Below are 21391 nucleotides of genomic sequence, written 5' to 3'. Positions count from 1 at the left end.
AAATGAAAAATATGCCTTTCTGGAATATGCTTTAACAAAACAAATGATTGGGCTCAATACAGGAGTAACAGAATAAAATTAAATGGCCTGAAATACACAGAACGTCAGACTAGAATATCTAATGATCCTTTTCAGTCTTAAAAACGCTATGAATCAATGGAGACTTGCCAGCTGACTTCAGAATCCCATCCAATCTTGCAGTTACATCTTGGCTCTTCACTGGGGGGTAGCACACCATTCTGCTGTCCTTGCATCCCTTACTGAAATCTCTGGCCACTTCATATGCTGATAAGGACTACGGGACTTGTTTAAATGGTTGTGGAAAACTCTCTCGCATATCCCTGTAGTACAAAGCAAGTAGCTACTCTCACTCGCTGTTCTGTTCCTCTGCATGAACATTCAGAGACATTCTCTATAAGTGCCTCGCTAAATGCCTGGTAGCGATTAGATACTACTAGCTGGGTTGAATGCCTCCTAGTTTTCTTTCCTCTGTAGGTCAAATGTCTGTTCTTTAGTTTCTACTCTTTCCTGTTCCTTTTCCCTTTACAACTTCGGTGGCAATGATTTCCAAACCAAATTGTCAAAGAAGTCTTCAACTGCTTGGATCAAGTTTACCCAGAGCACTGTAGTTGGCAGTGCTGACAGAAAAGAATGGATACTTACTCTACAGAAACTGAATCTTTGAAATATACTGTCCACACAGATTCCACTCTTGGTGACTAATAAGCAGTTGTCTAATTGCTCAGAGGTAAGTAAGAGATGTCCTACTTGAATAGGATCGCAGAACAGCCCTATCGAAATTAGCATCCAATCTGGAAGCCTGCAGTAGGGAATAGCGAGTGCTAATTGTGTGGATCGAGCTCCATGTAGTTGTTTTACATATTACAGGTAAGGGGATTTTATCCAAACAGGCAGCAAAAGCTGCCCAGCCATACTGAAATGCATTCTTTAATATGACCAGGGAGATCTTTCTTGGCTAGCTAATAAGAATTTATGCAACCAGAAACCCATTTGGATAACCTCTGAGAGGATATACGTTTTCCCTTAAGTCTTTTGGCAAATACTACAAATAACCTAGGTGCGTTCCTGAAAGATTTTATGCTATCTAAATAAAATGATAATGCTCTTACTACATCTGCCATGTGAAGCCTCACTTCCCCCAGATTAGAATATGGATTGGGAGAGCAAACCAGGAGGAGATTGGACTGATTTATATGGAATTCTGAAACAAACTGAAGCAGGACTTTGGATAAGATCCAAGAGTAACACTGTCCTTGTGAAACACCAGGTATGTGGAACCAACCACGTGAGCTTGCTTTTCACCTATCCTTTATGATGAACATGGTAGCTTTCTGTAATATTTTATGAGCTAGATAGATAGATATAAAATAAATAACTCAGGGTCCCTACCAATTTTGTATTGCTACTCATTGGTAGGAAAGTTATTATTCCTCCCGGAGGTAAGGGCTAAGGGTTTGAGTCACATAAGCTGTCTGGTTCCAACCCAAATGGCTTAACAAAAACTGGCTGAGTCTATACACATGTACAGAAGACCTTGTGTCAAAAATGAAAGAGCCAAGGACCAAGCCATTAACACTCAACTACAGAGAAGCCCAAACAGGCTGGACATATGAACACAGCATGGCTGAGTTTGAAGAACAAAGGCCCAAGGGTGTGAACAGACAGTGTTTCAAGTGTGCTGCCAAGAATACAAGGGGAGAGAGACTGGGACAGAAAGAGTACAGATGGACCACAAACTCAAGGCATGGCAAAACCATTACTTCTACCAATATGGACTTGATCTTAAGCACGTCTATTCCATGCTAAACTAAAGGCTCTCACATGCAGTATATTCCAGATGACTAATGAATGCTACTTGCTTTGAAAAGGCTGCCCAGTAGCACTGTAAATACTTACTGGGTGGCATTCCTCCACAGGAGACTGAAATAAGGTGGACTCGCTATAGGACCTCATGGTGGGAAAACAGGAGTACTGGAGCCCCAAGCCCCAATCTCAGAGTGGTTGAGGCCACATGCCTGCCCTTTCAGAAGAGTATGGACCACTGGGGTCCAGCACATTAAAGGCTGTATCAGGCAACCCCACAGCCAAACCAGGACTGCTCACACAGGTGCCCCTCCAAAAGAGCTGCAGTGAATCATCACTCAAACATGCAGCAACAACCCAGCTGCACTGACTTACCCTTCCAACAGAGCTTGCATGCATGTGACAGCAGCCTAACCCTAAGCCGAACCTGGGTCAGATGACCCCCAGGCTCAGGTATCTCCCTAACCCTGCCAAAGCTGCAGATCAGTCTGTGCAACAGCACTACCTGGCCGAACCCTCCTGCTGCCTTGCAACATATCAGACTCTTGAGACTCCCTGCTCTTGATTCCATCCCTGTTCCTGTCCCAGCCTTGCCTGATCCCTGTTCCAGTCCTATCCTTGCCCTACTCTGACCTCGCTCCAGTCCTGTTACTGACAAGCCCCAGCCTTGTTTCCACTTCCTGACCCTCTCCAGATCCTTGGACTACACAGTTTCGACCTTTGGACTGTATCTGGACTCCAGTTACAGTACTGATATGGCTTGTCCCTAGACTCTGACCACCAAGCTTTGACCCCGGCTTGCACCTATACTCCAGCTATGTACCGATTCTTGTTTGTCTACAGACTCTGATCAGCTCTGACACCAGATCTTGATTCAAGTGCCACCCTTGGCCCAGTTCTGACCCTACATCCAACGGCAATCTCTGCTCCAACCACTAGACCTGACTGCCAGGAGACAGTACCTTTGTAAATCCATTACACTCTCCTAGTTGATTTAATGGCCAACAAAAAAAGCTTTTTTAATTGATAAATGATAAAGGGAGCAAGAGCTCCCAGAGGTCCCATCAATCCAACTAGAATTATATTAAGATCCCAGAAACAAGGGGCTCCCTAATTGGGGGAGGGGTCCCTTGATGAATTTTGCTATTGTAAGATTAAAACACACTGTTTGGCCCTGAATAAGAGGGTGATTTGCAGATATTGCTGCCAGGTGGACTCTTACTGAACGGACGGACAATCTCCACTGCTTCAGGGCTAGAAGATATAGTCTATAACTACTGAGGCTGGTGCTGTCAGTGGAGAAAATGGGCTGAAATGTCCAGACAGTGAACTTCTTCTCCATTTAGCTCTGTAGATAAGTCTAATCAAAGGTTTCCTGTCTGGAGGAGAATGTTCTGAACCTCAGCTGGGTATTCATACAATTCAGGATGTCAGGTGCAGGGTTTCTGGGTCTGGGAGACTGTGTCAGGTAGAATGGGTAAGGTGATCAATGGTTGCACTGAGATTCACCAGATCTGAATATCAAACCACGATCATGCAACCTGCATCTTGTCTCAGTTCCCATAGTACTCTGGGTAGCAAGATATAAGTGGATAGGCATATATTAATCAGTGTCCATGGGATAAGAAATGTGCCCATCAGGGAACCTGGCACTGTGCCCCCTCTAGAGCAGAATGTCTGATAGGTGTTGTGACATGTGCAAGAAGTTCTACTTTTGGTAGTCCCTATACATAAAACAACCTCTGCAAAACTGAGTCTTTGAAAGACCCCACGTGGTTTTTGGAAAAATGCTTCCTGATAGAATCTTCTCGGGTGTTCTGGAAACTGGGCAGTTGGCAAACTACTGGTGTGATGAGATGTCAGATGCACCACTCCCACTGATATATGGCTTCTTGGCAGATGGGAAAAGATCTTACTCCCACCTGCTGATGTAGTGTATCACTGTGATGTTGTCTGTCAGTAACTTCATTGTTGAGACATGAAGAAAGGGTAGGAAAGCCCTGCACAGCAGGCATATGGCTCTGAACTCTAAAATGTTTGTGTAGGCAGGCCTCTTAGGGAGACCAGGCCTCTTGATTTTTTAGTGGAAAAAGATGCATCGCTTCATTTATGCCTGTTACCAGCGTACATGTAGGTAGAGGCATGGAGAAAGAGTTGTGAACAGAGGCAGCTAATAGGAGTTTCAGAGGGTGCAGCAGCAGACTCTGTGCTTGAAGGTAGTGGGACTTGATGAGTGGTGCTTTCCTTCCAGGTTCAGCACTAGGTGTGATATCAAAATGGCCAGCGGGGGTAACCTGCAATGGATGCGCCATGTTTTCTTTCCTGCCTGAAGACAGAAAAGATTTCATATGTATGAAGTGCAAGCTGGTGGATGTGCTGGAGGACAAGATTCTTGGATTGGAGGGGCAAATTGACATGCTACTGAGAATCAACCTGAGGAGTTCCTAGACAGCCAGGTTGGGGAAAAAACAGTACCCCAGGTTCAAGGAAGAATGGAGCTGACCACTCAGAAATCAGAGAGAGAGGAAATCAGACAGAGCCTGGTGGTTTGTAACCACAGAGGCAGGAAGTCACAGCAGCTTTCTACCCAGTTGGAGACAAAAGAGGATGGACAGGCTGTGGCTACCAAAAAGAAGAGGACTAGAAGGAATTCCACACAGCTAGAATTTTCAAATCAATACCAAGTATTCAATGTGGAAACTCTGGAAGATACCTCTCAAGATCCAGCAGGTCCAAGGGAATGTAGGGATGTACAGGACACATACTTGGATGGCAGCTCAGCCCAATTTGTAAGAAAATCAAGCTTGCCCACAAAGAATTCTCCAACTATCCAAGGAAGACAATCCTTGTTAAAGATTCAATACTCAGAAGAATTGAAAGAATATTCTGCAACAGGGAGGTGGACAACTGGATGATATGCTGCCTTCCTAGTAAAGAACAGTAGAACACAATCAAGTGGCTGGAAGTTAAAGCTAGACAAATTCAGAAATACACTGGAAATAAGAGGGCTTAAATATTTAACAGTGAGAGTAATTAACATTGGAACAATTCACAAAGCGTCGTGGTGGATTCTCCATTGCGGGCAATTTCTAAATCTGAAAGATATGCTCTAGGAATTATTTTGGAGAAGTTCCATCGCCCGTGTTATACAGGTCAGACAATATGACCACAGTGGTCCCTTCTGGCCTTGGAATTTATGAATCTGGGAAGCTCCCAATCTCTTGAATTAGAAAGGTCTTATGCATTGACAAGAAGCTGTTTCAGAAGTGATTCATTGTGTATCCATATCCAGCTAGAGCCTGCTTACTCCACCAGCTATAGCCAGTGTCTCAGCTTCATGCTGAGCTTTTCTGAATGGAAAAAAAAATTCAGGAAGTATATCCACTGATGTAGCAATAAGCCACTAAAAGGAGTAGCATTGACCTTTGACTGAAACACCTAACCAGTGTTTGGTAACAGGAACATAGGAATTCCAATACCAGGACTGACCAGGGGTCCACCTAGTCAATATCTTGTCTCTGGTACTGGTCAGTACCAGGTGTTTCAGAGGAAAGGGAAAGACAATTATAAAATAACCTGCTCATAGGAGAACTCTTAGCAGTTAGAAGTCAGCAAAATCTCCTTACATTCAGGGCATACTTAAAAACATAGATAATATAAACAATCTGTATAAACCTCTCTATAAATGTTAAGGCTAAGACTTTGTCACAGTTACTTTCGGGTAAAACTCATGGACATAAACAAAAATTCACAGAAGCCATGACCTGTCTGACTTTTACTAAAAATAATGGGGGGGAAGGGGCTGATGAGGGATGACTGAAGCCTGAGCCGGGAGAAGAAAGCTGAGGGGGGAGAGGGAGAATGGGGTCAGCACCCCCACCATGCCTCAAGCCCACCACCACCACCACACAGCTCCAGGGTCCCTGACGACTGACAGCTCCAGCCCCGTCAACCCAGGGCTGAAGCAGAAAATGTCACAGAGGTCTCTCAAAGTCACAGAAACCGTGACTTCCATGACAATCTTATTCTGAATAAACGTCTAATCCTGTTATTTGAATCTTACAAGGTGCTTGGTCTCCCTCTCTTGTGACTCCAAGTTCTATAAGTATATTATTAATTGTGTAAAGAAGTATTTCCCTCTATCTCAATTTTAAATGTGTTGCTTTTCAATTTCATTGAATTCCACCTTTTTCTTGTATTTTGACAAAAGGTAAATATGGCCACCCAATTTTAAATTCCTTTATCATATTCCTTTTAACTAGCCTTCCTTCTAAGCAGTCTCAATCTCATCAGTCACTACTCATCTGTCTCTGGACCCACTTCTATTTCTATTATATCTTTTACAGCTGGGGCAATTAGAACTACACACAATATCCTAGTTGAGGGCTTAGTATTTACATTAAATTGAAAAAGCTTCATTAATGCAGAGTTATGGTGGCCCAGTGATAGTGCATGTCCTTTCAGAACACCAAGTTCAGCATAACAGACTTCTGAAAACCAGGAAATACAGCGTTAAAGTAAACACCCACACAATCTTAACTTACCCACCCTGGAGCTGGCAATACCCACTCAGAATTATTTGCATGCATTCCAGCTACATTCATTGTGTTACGTGTAGCTGTATTGAATGATGGAGCAGCTTGGAAGAGTTGTGATTGTGTTATGAGGACATCTGGGTCCAAGGCTCTACCTCCTCATCCCTCCCCCCCCCCCGTGCGCCCCTCCCCCAGCATGTTATCAAAAGAAAGAAGTGCTTGTATACCTCGAGGTTCCAGTCTGGATCATTTCAATACAGAATTGTGAAGGGTGTGTCAGTAGCAGGGCACTGGAGTCCTCTTGAAATAGATATTGTCAGTAGAGAGGTATGATATGAGAGAAGTCTGTGGATTTAATGATGAGCAGGGGATAGCAAAGGGCTAAGTGGTAACCTGGGTGCAAATATGAAGAAGTCGTAAAAGGGTATGAAATGGTTATTAAATTTTACAAGTATGGTATTCTGTGGGGAAGTAGGCTTAGTGTTTGAGCACAGGTCTAATGCAGGTGGCACCTGTCCATTTCAGTGAAAAGGCAGAATGCTAGACTGTGTGATATGGGCACTGTGGGGCATCACTCAAAGAGGGGAGAGTTAAGACTGTATGGGTGTTTACCTTCACTCTCTATTTCCTGGTTTTCAGAAGTCTGAGTTTTGCTGAACTCGACATTCTGAAAGGGCACGAGATATCACCAGGCATCCTTATCTCTGTGTTAACTAAGCTTTTTGCCAAGGACTACATTAACGCAAACTAGGAACTTTTTTGTTCATACCCACAGCTTCCACACAGGGAAGTTAGAGTGCAGCAGTTTGGTGTGCACCGCCATTCACACACGAAATAGTCTGAACAGTGGGCTAGTGTAGACAATCCCTCAGTTATCTAAGAAAAAACAACAGAGCTCAATAGACAAGACCACCCAAACAGAGTTCATAGATTCCAAGGCCAGAAGGGACCATTGTGATTATCTAGTGTCTAGCCTTACCTCTTGTCTAGTGTCTAGCCTTACCTCTTCCTAAAAATCATTCATAGAATAGAGCTTTTAGAAAAACATCCAATCTTGATTTTAAAATTGTCACTGATGGAGAATCTACCACAACCTTTGGAAAATTGTTCAAATGGCTAATTACCTTTATTGTTAATGTATGCTTTATTCCCTGTCTGAATTGGTCCAACTTCCAGCCATTTGATCCTGTTATAGCTTTCTCTGCTAGACTGAAGAGCCCATCATTAAATATTTGTTACTCATGCAGGTACTTCTAGAAAGTAATCAAGTCACCCCTTATCTCTTTGTTAAGCTAAATAGATTGAGCTCCTTGAGACTATCACTATAATATGTATTTTTCTAATCCTTTAATCATTCTCGTGGCACTTCTCTGAACCCTCTCCAATTTATCAACATCCTTCTTGAAATGTTGACAACAGAACTGGACACAGTATTCCAGCACTGTTGCATGAGTGCCAAATACAGAAGTAAAATAACCTCTCTACTTCTACTTGAGATTTCCCTGTTTGTGCATTCCAGGATCACATTAGCTCTTTTGACCACAGTGTCTCAACAGGAGCTCATGATCAGCTGATTATCCACCAAAACCCCAAAGCCTTTTTCAGAGTCACTGATTCCCAGGATAACATTCCCCCATCTTGTAAGTACGGCCTACATTCTTTGTTCCTAGGTATATACATTTAAGCCATATTCAAACACACATTTTTGCTTGCATCCAGTATACCAAGCAACCCAGATCACTCTGAATCAGTAAACTGTCCCTTTCATTATTTACCACTTCCTCAATTTTTGTGTCATCTACAAACTTTATCAGTATGATTTTATGTTTTCTTCCAGGTCATTGATAAAAACTTCTGAACGGTTGCCGACCCCTGGTTTAGAAACTCCAAGGATATGCTAGTTCTGGCAGCATGAGACTCCACCATATGTCACTCAAATTCAAGACCCCCATAATCAGACAGTTTTTATTTCCTGCACATTATAGATAGGGAACCAGGATAACCGCCTCCTTATGCACCTATCGTGATTTGGTGGTCTGTAGCAGACACCAACTAATATACATGGTTGAGCATGAATACATCTACAAAGAGAGCAGTAACAATAAAATACAAATGGAAGACATGTAGATAGTTAGTGGAAAGAAAAGGCACTTCATATTAAACAGGATTGGTAATAGAGATAATTTGCTGGAATAAGAAAAAGATACTAGGTCTAAATAAATGGAAAACAGATGCTCCCCTTAATCCCCAGAGATGGCTATTGCTTTCCATTAGGAAATGGAGCTATTATTGAATCTTTATGAAAAGATATGGCAAGAATGAAGATATCCACCTCTGGAGAGATACTCAACTTGAGGCTTCTTCTATGGTATTATGGGTCCTACTACTGCAGCCTCCCAATGTCTAACTTCCTAAGGTGCTTCGCACGATTAACAACAATGACCAAAGCAAGAGAAGGACTGCTCATTATGAAAGTTGCCAGGAAACTGAAGTTTTAGCAAAGAAAGTAAGGGAGACTATTGACCCCAATCCTCCTGTACTAGCTGTGAAATCTGCAGAATATTGAGCCAAATATTTCCATTCTATGGCATACGCTTACCTTTCATCTTAGAGTTCCTAAATTCATTCAATGCATTATTGGCTGTGCTTAAAATTCTCCATGCAACCTTGTGTTTCTCTATGGTGAGCTCTGAAACTCACAATCAAAGTTAACTTTGAAATGTGAATTATGAATGTGGTGGGCTCTTTTGCTAGGTGTGTGATCCTTCAAACAACCCTAATGTGAGACAGTTATGGTGGCTATTTTTCCTTATCAATCTAGAAAGTAGAGTTTGAACATGTCACCAGATATATGGACCAAAACATTTTTTTTACATATTCCATTTCAAAAAAAGTTGCAAATTTTAAGCTGAAAAAACATTTAGTCAATTTCCTTCACCAAAATAATTCAGCTTTTCAAAGTTAAACTAAACAATTTTAAAGTGAAAAATTGGAGTTTTGGAATTAAATGGCAGCAAGCAATTGAAACCCATCCTTCAGTATCCAATCCTATGGTAAAAAAAATCTAATGGCCTGTAACTGAAAAGTAGTTAAAGCAACCTTCTTCAAATTTAGCAGTCTTCTCAAACTTAAATATAAATCTGGCAACGTTATATCATTAACAGTTTCCCAAGCCAAAATTATGTGGCAGCTAAACACGAAGTTTACCATAGAATATTGCTGCAACCTCAACTATGGTCTCCCCCATTTATTATGACACCACACACACATCCCACCTGACACAACCATTACTAGTGCACGCTGTACCTGAAAGGGGCGTAAGTTAAGCACTGACAGCCTACCCAGTCTTTAGCGGCTGGTTCCCACGGGGCCATCACAGCAGGTCCCCGTTACAAATGAGGTGGAGTCATTCCCCTTATCACACCCTCAGCCCATAGCGTGCTGGGGGTGAAGTGGTTCCCATCCTATGCAGGGTTTACAGTTTGGTGCAAAGGCTCTTAACTCCCCCACTACACAAATCCTTCCAGCGCCCCTGCCCCCACCTGCCCCCGGCATCCCAGCCCCGCCGCCCCGAGTACAGGCCCCGCTCCCTGGCTCTTCCCTGCCTCACCCAACGGCTGCCCCGCCCCGGGATCCCCTCACGCGCCCGTCACTCCCCGTTCCAGCCCCGCCAGTGGGTCGCAGCCACGGTGCCCGGTCCCCCCTCCGGGCCAACGCCCTCCCCCGCTCAATTACCTTCTACCCGGACCAGCCCGCGGTCTCTCCTCTCGGGCCCGAGGCGCGCGCGCGCGCGCGCGCGCGCGGGCGCCCCTCCCTCCCGCCTGCCCCGAGCTGGCCGCCGCAGCAGCGTTCACTGCGCTTGGGCGCGGCTGTCCTCTCCTTCCTACGCGTAGTTTCCGGCCCCGCCGCACGGCCCCCTGGGAGATAGAGTCCTTCCAGGTGGGGAGTCCCCAGGCCGCCCGGTGCGGAGCAGATGTACCAACCAACCCCACCCGGCGAGAGCCGCATGAGGCGGCCGCACGGAATGTCCGGGCCGAGAGGACTAGCTTCCCAGAATGCAGCGCGCCGCTTCTGTGCGGCCACGCGCCAGCTGCGGGAACTGTCGCTGGGGGTCGGAGTAGCGGCGCGTGAGCGCGGCGCGCCGGGATTCGGCCGCGTCATTGTCCTGAGGCTGATCTTCCGCTGGTGACTGGCGCCGCCGGCTGTTTCCACCCCTGCCCCACGCAGGGTGCCTCAGGCTCACAAAGCAGGTCGGCAAAGGTCGCAGAGCTACTGCCAAGCGCCCCCCCACACACACACACACCCCAAGAAGTCCCCCCAATGAAATGATTAGGGGGCTGGGGCACATGACTTATGAGGAGAGGCTGAGGGAACTGGGGTTATTTATGTAACCCTTCTGCCCATCTAAGTTGGCAGCAACAAGGGCCGGGTTCTGTATCTAGGGGTTCTGCTTCATTAACGCAATGCAAAACCGGCTCGAGCCCCCACCCAGTGACCTGGGACAATTACATACCACCCCCTGGGTGCCTCTAAGAGGCAATACTTCCCCTCTCGCAAGCATGGAGTCTGAGTGTAACAAAAAAATGTTTAATAACATGAGGTAAACGACATCAGCATTAAATTGGAAAAAACACCACAAACAGGATTCATAACACAAACCATGAGCAAAAAAAAAAACCCACCCCAGCAAGTTGGGCTGTGTCCTTTCCCTTGGGTTCTTGAAACCAGCAACCCAAGGATCACCAAAGTCCCAAAAGTCCAACAACCCCCCAAAGTCTCTGTCCCTGGTCAGTGCAGCCCCAGAGTTTGGGGGGGGCACACAGGGCGTTAAGGGGCACCTTACGTGATCCGAGGCCGATGGGGTTCCGCCACAGCCTTCACCACGAGCCGCTCCACTCCACCAGCTGTCCCGTGAGCTGCTCCCACCGTCCCAAGAACTGCTCTGGCAGCTGCTCCACTCTGCTCACCGACCTGTGAGCCGCTCAGCTCTGCTCCACTTCAGCCGTCCCTTGGGCCACTCCCACAAGGCTCCGCTCCACTCTGCTAGCTGCTCCTCCAGCCACTCCGCTCACCAACCTGTGAGTCGCTCAGCTCCACTCCAACCGTCCCGCAAGGCTCCACTTGCTAGCTGCTCCACCAGCCGCTTAGCATTATAGCTTCAGGCTCCCCCACTAGTTAACACAGCCTCAGTGATCTCAGCTCTTTTATGATTTCAGCTCTTAGCAATTTCAGCTCATAGCAGGGGAGCCCCAGTGCTAGTGCACCATTGGCCCAAAGTGAATTCAGTTCAGCAGTCTGTAACTAGACTTCTAATGGAATCAAAGTTAGCACTGATATTCAACAGTGGAGAGAGGAGGTAGTGCAATTGGTGTTTCAACCCCTCAGAGAAAGGCCCACACCATCCTGTACAAATACCTATCCCCATCCTCTCTCTATTTACTGGGTTTTGTAACCCATGCCCCTTGTCAAGCAAGTGCTACTTAGGTAATGGTGAAGGACTCACTCAGTCCTTCTGTCATACAACAGGTTCACTGCCCTTGATTCACAGAATCAGGGTAACAAAACTTTATTCTTCCTGCCCCAATAACAAAGAAACTGGGGATCCCACACCAGCCAAAGTAACCACTTTGAGTTGCTGTTGTTTCATGCCAGGCGAGTGGGTGTGCCTATGCAAACAAGATCAGCCCCTGGAGTTCTTTTCCACACTCGCCATAATTCACCACCAGATGTCAGGGTAGAGCTCATCCTGACTCTGCTTACATCTAGTCTGCAGAAGAGAAGAATGAGGGGGGATTTGATAGCAGCCTTCAACTGCCTGAAGGGGGTTCCAAAGAGGCTGGATCTAGACTGTTCTCAGTGGTAGCAGATGACAGAACAAGGCGCAATGATCTCAAGTTGCAGTGGGGGAGGTTTAGGTTGGATATTAGGAAAAAACTTTTTCATTAGGAGGGTGGTGAAGCACTGGAATGGGTTACCTAGGGAGGTGGTGGAATCGCCTTCCTGAGAGGTTTTTAAGGCCTGGATTGACAAAGCCCTGGCTGGGATGATTTAGTTGGGATTGGTCCTGCTTTGAGCTGAGAAAAATGTTTGAGATTTTGAAAAATTGTACTAGTCGGAACTGAGACTAAAGTTAAAATCTCAAAAAATTCCACAAACTAACAATCCAAAAACTTTTTTGATTCAAGTTGATTTAAATATTTTGTTTGGATTTTGACTTTATATCATTTTTAATTTTTTTACTATAATTAGCTTAAATTTCTAAACAAAAAGTTGTTTCAAACCAAAAATACGTGATCTGGAGACTAGTGGACTGCCTGGTCTGCAGGAAACACAGCGGCCTCTGGTGGTTATGAACTACAATTGCACATCATTTCCGCAGTCCTGCTGATCACCTGACGTTAAGGTCTGCAGAAATGCATGAGGGGTAGCTTGCATGCACTATAGCAAACCCCAGCATTCAAAAATCATGACTCAAGCCCTCAAAAAAAATCATGATATTGCCTTAAAATGAGATTTAAAAATGAAATGTTGGCATTTCTTTAGTTGCCTTCTAATGTTGGCATGCTTCGGATTCGCATGGTCAAACTTTTCTCTACAATCATAAGGGGCTAGAAACTTTTTTTTAAAAAATAAGTAAAGCTGAGAATCTCAGGAAATAACTCATGTCCTATGGTGTTCAGTTATTATCATACAGCACTTAAGGTGCATGCAAGAACATTTTTTTATTCTGAGTCAGATTCCAGCTGGCTGTGTATAGCAACAAGAGCTTCATAGCACCTTGCCCAGACTCCCTGTCTGGAAAGCTCAGCCCTTAAAGCCACAGTCTTCCCTTCCAACACAAAATTTAATATAAAAATTTAATATAACACACACAAATACTTATTATCAACCTAATAGCTAAGCTTATTAAAAATAATCAATTTGTTTTTGAGGTGCCTTGCACTATCATTTGGATCTGTGGGGCTCCTCAGGAGCATCAGCACTACTGCTGTCAGGAGGTGGCAAATCTACTTGTTCTGGTTATTCCATGTCCTGGGACTCAGTTATCTCAATGTGATGCAATTGTTGCTTGTCTGAGACTGTCTCCAGCAAAACAGCTGACTCGGTGCCCCACAGCTCCCTCCATTCTGGGATTTGTCACCTGTTCCTCCTTTGCATGTGTCAATCTGGGAATGGTAACCTCTAATGACCACAGGGCTATCTTTTCTAATACTACTGCTGTTTGTTTCCCATCATAGATACACACAGCATTGTTTTCATGAAGTAATGGCAGCGTGCAGGATACCAAATCATATTATTATTTTATTTTATTGCCTTGTCTGTCCCTTTATACATCTGCAAGTCCCCAGTGACTGTGACATCAGTTTCTAACAGTGCTGGTATTCTTATTTTCAGTAGTCTGTTGAAGAAAATGTCAGCAGGTGCACCGATGATGTATTGGTAACCCATTCTGTAATTCCGCTGTGCTAAATACAGATCAGAGTCTAACTCTGCAACCTATTTTAGTAGATACTTCATTATTTTCACACAGTTTTCCATCAGCTGCTTAGATTGGGGATAATGGAGACTAACAATTACATGCCTAAACCTGTACTTCATTGTAAAATGCTTTAATTCATGCCCACTAAATTGTGGCCTATTGTCACACATTGCTATGTCAGGTATGCTATGTGTAGCAAAAATAGATTAGCTGTAGTATCTTCTGATAAGGCTATTTTAGGGAAGTGAGAATAATAGTTTAGGACAAATACATAATCAGTCAATATAAACCAATCTATGCCTACTTTGCTACAGGGGCTAATTTTTTCTCTGCCACCAACATGGGCTGTTTTGCTCAATTTGGCCTGTATGTTTGGCATATGTAACAAGCCTTAATAGCTTCCTGAATGTCACTGTTCATTTGAGGCAAGTGTAATATGTCTCTGGCCCGTCTCTGAGATTTTTCAGTCTCTAAATAACCTTTGTACGTTGTTACCATACTTTTCTGTAACACCTTTGGATTTTTCTGCAACTGCATTTTTACTTTATATTTTCTATATTTTAGTTATAATGCCTAAATACCTTTGTGAATATAGCCCTCAATGCCTCTGGTCAGCTACAAAGAAGAAATAAAGCAGTAAAAATACTTTTACTTCTCGCACTATGTTCTGCAAACAAGAAATGATTTGCCATGAACAATAACAAGAAATGTTATTAGTTCTACCAAACCCAAGAACAATACTGAATCTTCATGAGTGTCAACTACTACTTACAACATTATAGTGGAGTGGTAACCAAAGCCATAGTTAAGGAATTGTGTATAACAGAGGATAAGAATGGAAATATCTGCTAAATCTTTTACTTTAGAGAAAATTTTAAAAAAAGTGTACGGGTGCTTCTGCTGTTATGCAATAGGTTTTCCCAAATGAATCTGCATCACAAAATTAATTAAATGGCAAAAACTTCATTAACACAGAGTTAAGAGTGCCTGATGATAGCTTGTACCCTTTCAGAATGTTGAGTTCAGCAAAATTCAAACTCCTGAAAACTAGGAAAGGCACAGTTAAGGTAAGGCCCATGCCTTAACTCTACCCCTCTTTGAACGATGCCCCATAACGCACATACTCATACTCTGCCTTTTCACTGTAATGGACAGGCGGTACCTGTACTTGCACTATGCTCAAACACTGAGGCTTGGTCTACACATAAAAGTTAGGTTGGCATAGCTATGTCAGTCAGGTGTCTGGTTTTTTCACAAACCATACCCCATGCAGCAATCCAAATTTCAAGGCAATTTGAACAGTATGGATTTTAAAACACTTACAGGAGTTGTCCTTTAAACAGAAAGTGCTTCTCAACCTTAATTATGTCCCCTATACAACATTTTTTTCAAAGACTGTACACTACTTGCACTTTAAGAAAAAGAACTTGTAAAACTATATAATAGTGTCATCTGGTGGCTCCTGGCATAACAGTACTGGAAACCAATTTACAATCTTAACTCTCCTAGCCACTGGTAGACTTGCCAAATGTCACTCATTTCATGTTACCTTCATGCATGCAGGCCATCCCTTATACATTCCAGCAGACCACATTGAATACATTCAACTGGACTGCAGAAACAGCTTGCAGGTGCAGTTCATGGCCACTAGCAGGGCCAACGAGAGGGGGGGAATCCGGTACAAATTACTGGGGGCCCGGCGGTCCAGAACGGGGCCCGGGGCCTGGCTTTCCCCCCCCCTCCGTCGTCGGCCCTGTTTAGCCGGTCCACCCTTGCTGGGGGGCCCGAAAAAAAAATTTCACCGGGGCCCGAACCCGCTCTCGGTGGCCCTGGCCACCAGAAGCCACTGTGGTGCCTGCTGAGTAGATGGACAAGTGGCCTCTGTTTCATTGCTTCCCCTGCTGGAAAAGCAAGCAGTGGAGACATTAGACAGAAAGGGGGAGGGGGGGGGGCTTAGTACTGGCCCAAGGCTTTCTCCTAATTCCTAATTGCTCATCACCCCACTCAACTGCCTCCATCTTTTCCAAAACACCCCCTCAATCTCCCACAAAGTCATCCCCATCTTTCTCTTGGACACTCCCACAAAATCAACTTCCATTACTTTTTGTCCAACTTCCCCCAGCCACCTCCACCCATTTAGTCCTTCCAGTAGCTCCCCAGTCACACCTATCTATCATCCAGACACTCACAGAAACAAAGCTTCCCCTCTTTGACAGCCCAGCACACACTAATTCCCCAGACACTCGTTAGCATCCACCCACCTCCCACAGCTACTAAGGTTTGTGCAGCTCCAGGTCTTACTCTTGTTGCTGCCTAGGACAAGGTGTATGGACCTTAGGCTGAAGTTTGTGGCCATATGCAAATTATTTGCAAACATATGCATTATTTCCTGCACTTATTTACATATTCACAAATAATGGCACATGGAGCTGCACAAAATTAATCAGCTGTGCAATGGTGATCTGTAACATGGTGTGTGTGCAAAAACTGTCATGTCATATATGATATATATATCCATAACATATCCATACCTGGAAGATCTAACTGTATGAATAAGTAAAGTATACTATACAGAACAGAGAACACACAAACTCAAGATAAAGAATCTGATTCTGCAGTGTTTACTCAGGCAAACTAAGACTGACTTAGTGGGAGTTTTGCCTGAGTGAAACCTACAAGGATCTGACCCATGGACAGTACAGTTAAAATGCCTTACAGTTTTGTGCAGTTTCATGTGACACTTATGAACTTTTGAGAGCAGTTGCCCGGTTCTTGTTTCTTTATTCTTTTTGCAGTCCTGGACACAACAAGAAGTTGTATTGATCATACAAAACCCAGAAATAACACTGCATCTTCATGAGCATCATGTATTGGCACCTATCTATTAACTATTTGTTTTGCTAAGCCAGTTTTAATCGTAACACTTGTTTTTTGAGAATAGGTATATAAGCCTTCTTTGTCTGGATTTTAACAGAATGTTTCTGGCTTACCACCAACCTGGCATCTCCCTTCTAGGAATGGGAAGGATCTCTTCAGTGCAGAGATAAGACTAGTCTGCAGTGGATCAGACACAAACACTCACTATTAGGCCTTGTCTACACTACTCAGTTTTGTCCACAAAAGTCAGATTTCGTCAAAAAACAGTGGAGGTGTACACACTGCAATGCTCCTTCTGCTGACAAAACTCTCCAGCTTTCCCAACAAAATAAAACCACCTTGACTAGAGGCATAAAGCTTTTTCTGGCAAAGTGGTAGTGTAGATGCTATGCTTGGTTATATTGCTGTAAATGGCCTCCAGGAGCTGTCCCACAATGCCCATCCTGACCACTCTGGTCAGCAATTAAAACTCCGCTGCCCTGCACCCAGGTACACAGGCATCTGTCCCTCCCCCTTTAAAGGCCCAGGAATTTTTGAAATTCCACTTCCTGTTTACTTGGCATGGACAACTTATCAGGAAGCAGTGCTGCTCCTGGAAGTATTGATGTTATATGCTGCTACATTATGGCTGGCTCATCATATGGCCATCTGTATTGTGCACTAGCTCCAGTTTCTGAATAGTCTCTTTGCAACCCCCTGTAGTGCTCATTATACCAGTCTTGTCTCAAGGTGGTAAAGAAGTGAGTGATTATAGCAAGGTCTGTAACAGAAACAAAATCTCACTCTAACTAGATCCAGATTCTTGGAAAAGACCTGTTTAGCTACAGCTGTTAGTTAAAATTCCAAAAGCAGCTCTGAATCATACAGTTCCAAAAGTGAATTTGGGGTACAAATGGTGGATGGTCTCATCCAGGGGTACTATACTCATCTTTCAACTGCTGTCCCCAACCCACCATCATTGCTTCAATATTCTTTTAATTAATACTCATCAAGCTTGCCTTCCTCTGTTCTGTCTTCATAAAGACACTGAGTTTATTCATTTCATTGCACCAATAAACTAGACAAATACAACTTAGATGGGGCTACTATAAGGTGGGTGCATAACTGGCTGGATAACCATACTCAGAGAGTAGTTATTAATGGTTCCCAATCCTGCTGGAAAGGTATAACAAGTGGGGTACCGCAGGGCTCTGTTCAATATCTTCATCAACGACTTAGATATTGGCATAGAAAGTATGCTTATTAAGTTTGCAGATGATATCAAACTGGGAGGGATTGCAGCTGCTTTGGAGGATAGAGTCATAATTCAAAATGATCTGGACAAATTGGAGAGGGTCCAGAGAAGAGCAACAGGAATGATTAAAGGTCTAGAGAACATGACCTATGAAGGAAGGCTGAAAGAATTGGGTTTGTTTAGTTTGGAAAAGAGAAGACTGAGAGGGGACATTATAGCAGTTTTCAGGTATCTAAAAGGGTGTCATAAGGAGGAGGGAGAAAACTTGTTCATCTTAGCCTCTAAGGATAGAACAAGAAGCAATGGGCTTAAACTGCAGCAAGGGAGGTTTAGGTTGGACATTAGGAAAAAGTTCCTAACTGTCAGGTGGTTAAACACTGGAATAAATTGCCTAGGGAGGTTGTGGAATCTCCATCTCTTGAGATATTTAAGAGTAGGTTAGATAAATGTCTATCAGGGATGGTCTAGACAATATTTTGTCCTGCCATGAGGGCAGGGGACTGGACTTGATGACCTCTCGAGGTCCCTTCCAGTCCTAGTATCTATGACAGCTCACATCACATCTTCCCAGCTGACCATGGCAGCTCCATGCACCAAATGCTCTCCCACTTGCAGCACACCTGAGTTTTTGGATCTGCTGGCACTGTGGGAGAGGGGGCTGTGCAATCCCAGCTCCACTCCAGCCATAGGAACTTCAGTACCTATGGTCAGATTTCTCATGGCATGTTGGATAAGGGCTATGAACAGGATAAAGGAGCTGAGGCAGGTACCAGAAGGCAAAGGAGGCAAACCGTTGCTTTGGTGTTGCACTGAAGACCTGCCACTTCTATAAAGAGCTGGACACCATCCTCGACAGCAATACCACCTCTACCTTTGCTCTGTATATTCTAGAAGTGGGTGAAGGGATAGAAATGTACAAGACTAACTGTGTTTGTGTGTGCTTCACATTCCCCTGTACAGCTAAACAGTGTGGCAGAACAGTGTGTTGATGCACACTGAGATTTAACAGGAATCCTCCAGAGACATCTCTAGGAAACTTTCCTGGAGGTATTCACCAATCCTCTGCTGAAGGTTCCTTGGCAGAGCTGCTTTGTTCCTTCACCCATTGTAGGAAACTTTCCTGTGCCAATTGGCAATCACTTATGCAAGGACTGAAGCGGCACACAGGTGAGCAGCATAGGGACCAGGTCAGAAGCTGCATTCATGCAGGAGATGCACCCTTGCATCCTTGCTTGCCCTCAGGAGTCAGATATCAGCTTCAATGACCCCCCACCTGTGGAAAATGGTGGCAGAATTTACATTATTGTCCTTAGTCGCCTTCACTGATCCCCTTAAAAAAACCACTAGACACTTTGTCCCATCTTGAGCACACAACCTTCCTCCCCCCATGGGCCACTCCCCACATTTAGGGTGTTCGCCAAGATGTGTGCTTGCCAAAGGACAGTGAGAAAGTGATTCATATGTCAAAAAAGGTGTATTTTACTTTAATGATTCAAGCTGTGTGTGAACTAATAATCATGCTTTTGTTTATTGTTTCCTGCACTTCTGCAGATGTGGTCTTTGGGGGAACCCCCTAAACACTGGCAGAGCACCTCAGCCAGATAAGGAAGAGACCAAGGTGGAGCAAAAAGGACATGTTTCAAGAGGTGTTCCAATCCTCAGAGGCTGAAAAAAGAGAACCCAGAGTGGAGAGAGACCTTGAAGGAAAAATTTAAAATAGACAGGCAGGACAGAAAGGAGAGCAAGGAGTGCATTGTAAAGCAGTTGTTCTCAACCAGGGGTCTGCAGCCCCCTGGGGGGGATAAGCAGGGCCGGCATTAGAGTTGCTGGGGCCCAGGACAGAAAGACAAAGCCTCACCGCAAAGGCTGAAGCCCAGGGTCCCAAGCCCCGCTACCCAGGGCTGAAGCCAAAGCCTGAGCAACTTAGCTTATCGGAGCCTCCTGGGCTGAAAGATCTGAAAGATAACCAACTTTTATTTGTCTCCTAGAAATGGTGGTTGCTGCTGGTAATAATACATGGTGGCAATTTGATCATTTGCTGACCACAAATACCAGTCAGGAATAATCACAATTTTCATGCAAGGCAGCAAGTTAACAAAGCATGGCACATTCCTGGTGCTCATTGTCAAAATGTTGCCACAAAGCTTCCCTGATTCAAATAGCCCCCCATTGTGCCCCTTTAATAGCCCTGGTATCTGGCTGCTCAAAATCTGCTGCCAGGCAATCCACCTCCATGCTCCAACCCGGGAGAAACTTTTCACCCTGAGCCTCACAAATATTATGGAGTGCAGAGCAGGCTGCTATGACCATGGGAATATTTTCCTCATTTAGGAATGCCATAAAGGCAGCGCCAGCATGTTTTTAATCTGCCAAAAGCACAATCTACAGTCATTCTGCACCTGCTCAGCCTATTGTTGAAGTGCTCCTTACTTCTGTCCAGGTTTCCCATGTAAGGCTTCATGAGCCATGAGAGTAAGGGGTACACTGGGTCTCCCAGGATCACTATGAGGATTTCAACATTCCCCACTGGAATCTTATGGTCTGGAAAGAAAGTCCCTGCTTGCAGCTTTCTGTACAGCCCAGTGTTCCTGCAAATGAGTGTCATATGCTCCTTCCTGGACCACTCTGCGTTGATGTCAGTGAAACACCCACAGTGATCCAGAAGCGCCTGCAATACCATGGAGAAGTACCCCTTTCTAATGATGTACTCTGCTGCAAGATGGTCCAGGGTCAAAACTGGAATATGCGTGTCATCTATCGCCCCTCTGCAGTTAAGGAATCCCATTGCTACAAAGTCATCCACTATTTCACGCACATTGACAAGAGTCACAGTTCTTCATAGCAGGATGCAATTAATGCCCCTGCACACTTGTGATAACGCAGCCTCAACGGTGGACTTCTGGACTCCAAACTGATTTGTGACTGACCGGTAGCAGTCTTGAGTCACCACATTCCACACAGCGATCACCATGCACTTCTCCACTGAGAGGGCAGCTCTCATTTTGGTGTCCTTGCACCATCATGCTGGGGTAAGCTCTGCACACAGTTCCAGGAAGGTGGCTTTCCCCATCTGAAAGTTCTGTAGCCACTGCTTGTCATCCCAGACCTGCACAACAATGTGATCCCACCACTCAGTGCTTGTTTCCTGAGCCCAGAACTGACACTCCACCATGTTCAGTTGCTCTGTGAATGCCAGAAGTAATCTGCTGTTGTTTCTTTCCATGACACACAGCAGAGCAGGCAACTCTGATTTTTGTTCAGATTGGGAGTTCATGATATACTGCATGACCATAATGTGTTCATAACAGTGACCACAACAATAGAGAGCCATGTGGGATCCATCCTTTCAGACAGAAATGGCTTCTGAAAAATGCCATGAAACACAGTCAGAAGCCTATGGAATGATGGGATGGAAAAAACTACATCATGGGACATTGATCC

At 44.5% G+C, this 21391-nt stretch overlaps 1 protein-coding gene across 17 annotated transcripts in view; it reads right to left on the bottom strand.

The window, feature by feature from the left end:
- Positions 1 to 21391, bottom strand: part of KPNA1 (karyopherin subunit alpha 1) — a 260914-nt gene that overhangs the window by 135539 nt on the left and 103984 nt on the right. For 7 of the 17 annotated variants that reach the window (XR_010598947.1, XR_010598949.1, XR_006175589.2 and 4 more), the window contains exon 1: positions 10095 to 10233. The exons of 9 other annotated variants lie outside the window; for them this stretch is intronic. The gene's annotated coding sequence lies outside the window, so the exon portion shown is untranslated. Of the gene's footprint in view, positions 1 to 10094; positions 10437 to 21391 lie in introns of those variants that run through there. One more of the 17 variants, XM_024111157.3, reaches the window with a different exon arrangement.

This window comes from Chrysemys picta, chromosome 1 (assembly GCF_011386835.1).
Source record: "Chrysemys picta bellii isolate R12L10 chromosome 1, ASM1138683v2, whole genome shotgun sequence".
NCBI classification, from domain to species: domain Eukaryota; kingdom Metazoa; phylum Chordata; order Testudines; family Emydidae; genus Chrysemys; species Chrysemys picta.
Note: the sequence above shows the minus strand (reverse complement) of the source record. Positions and strands in the feature narration are given on the sequence as shown.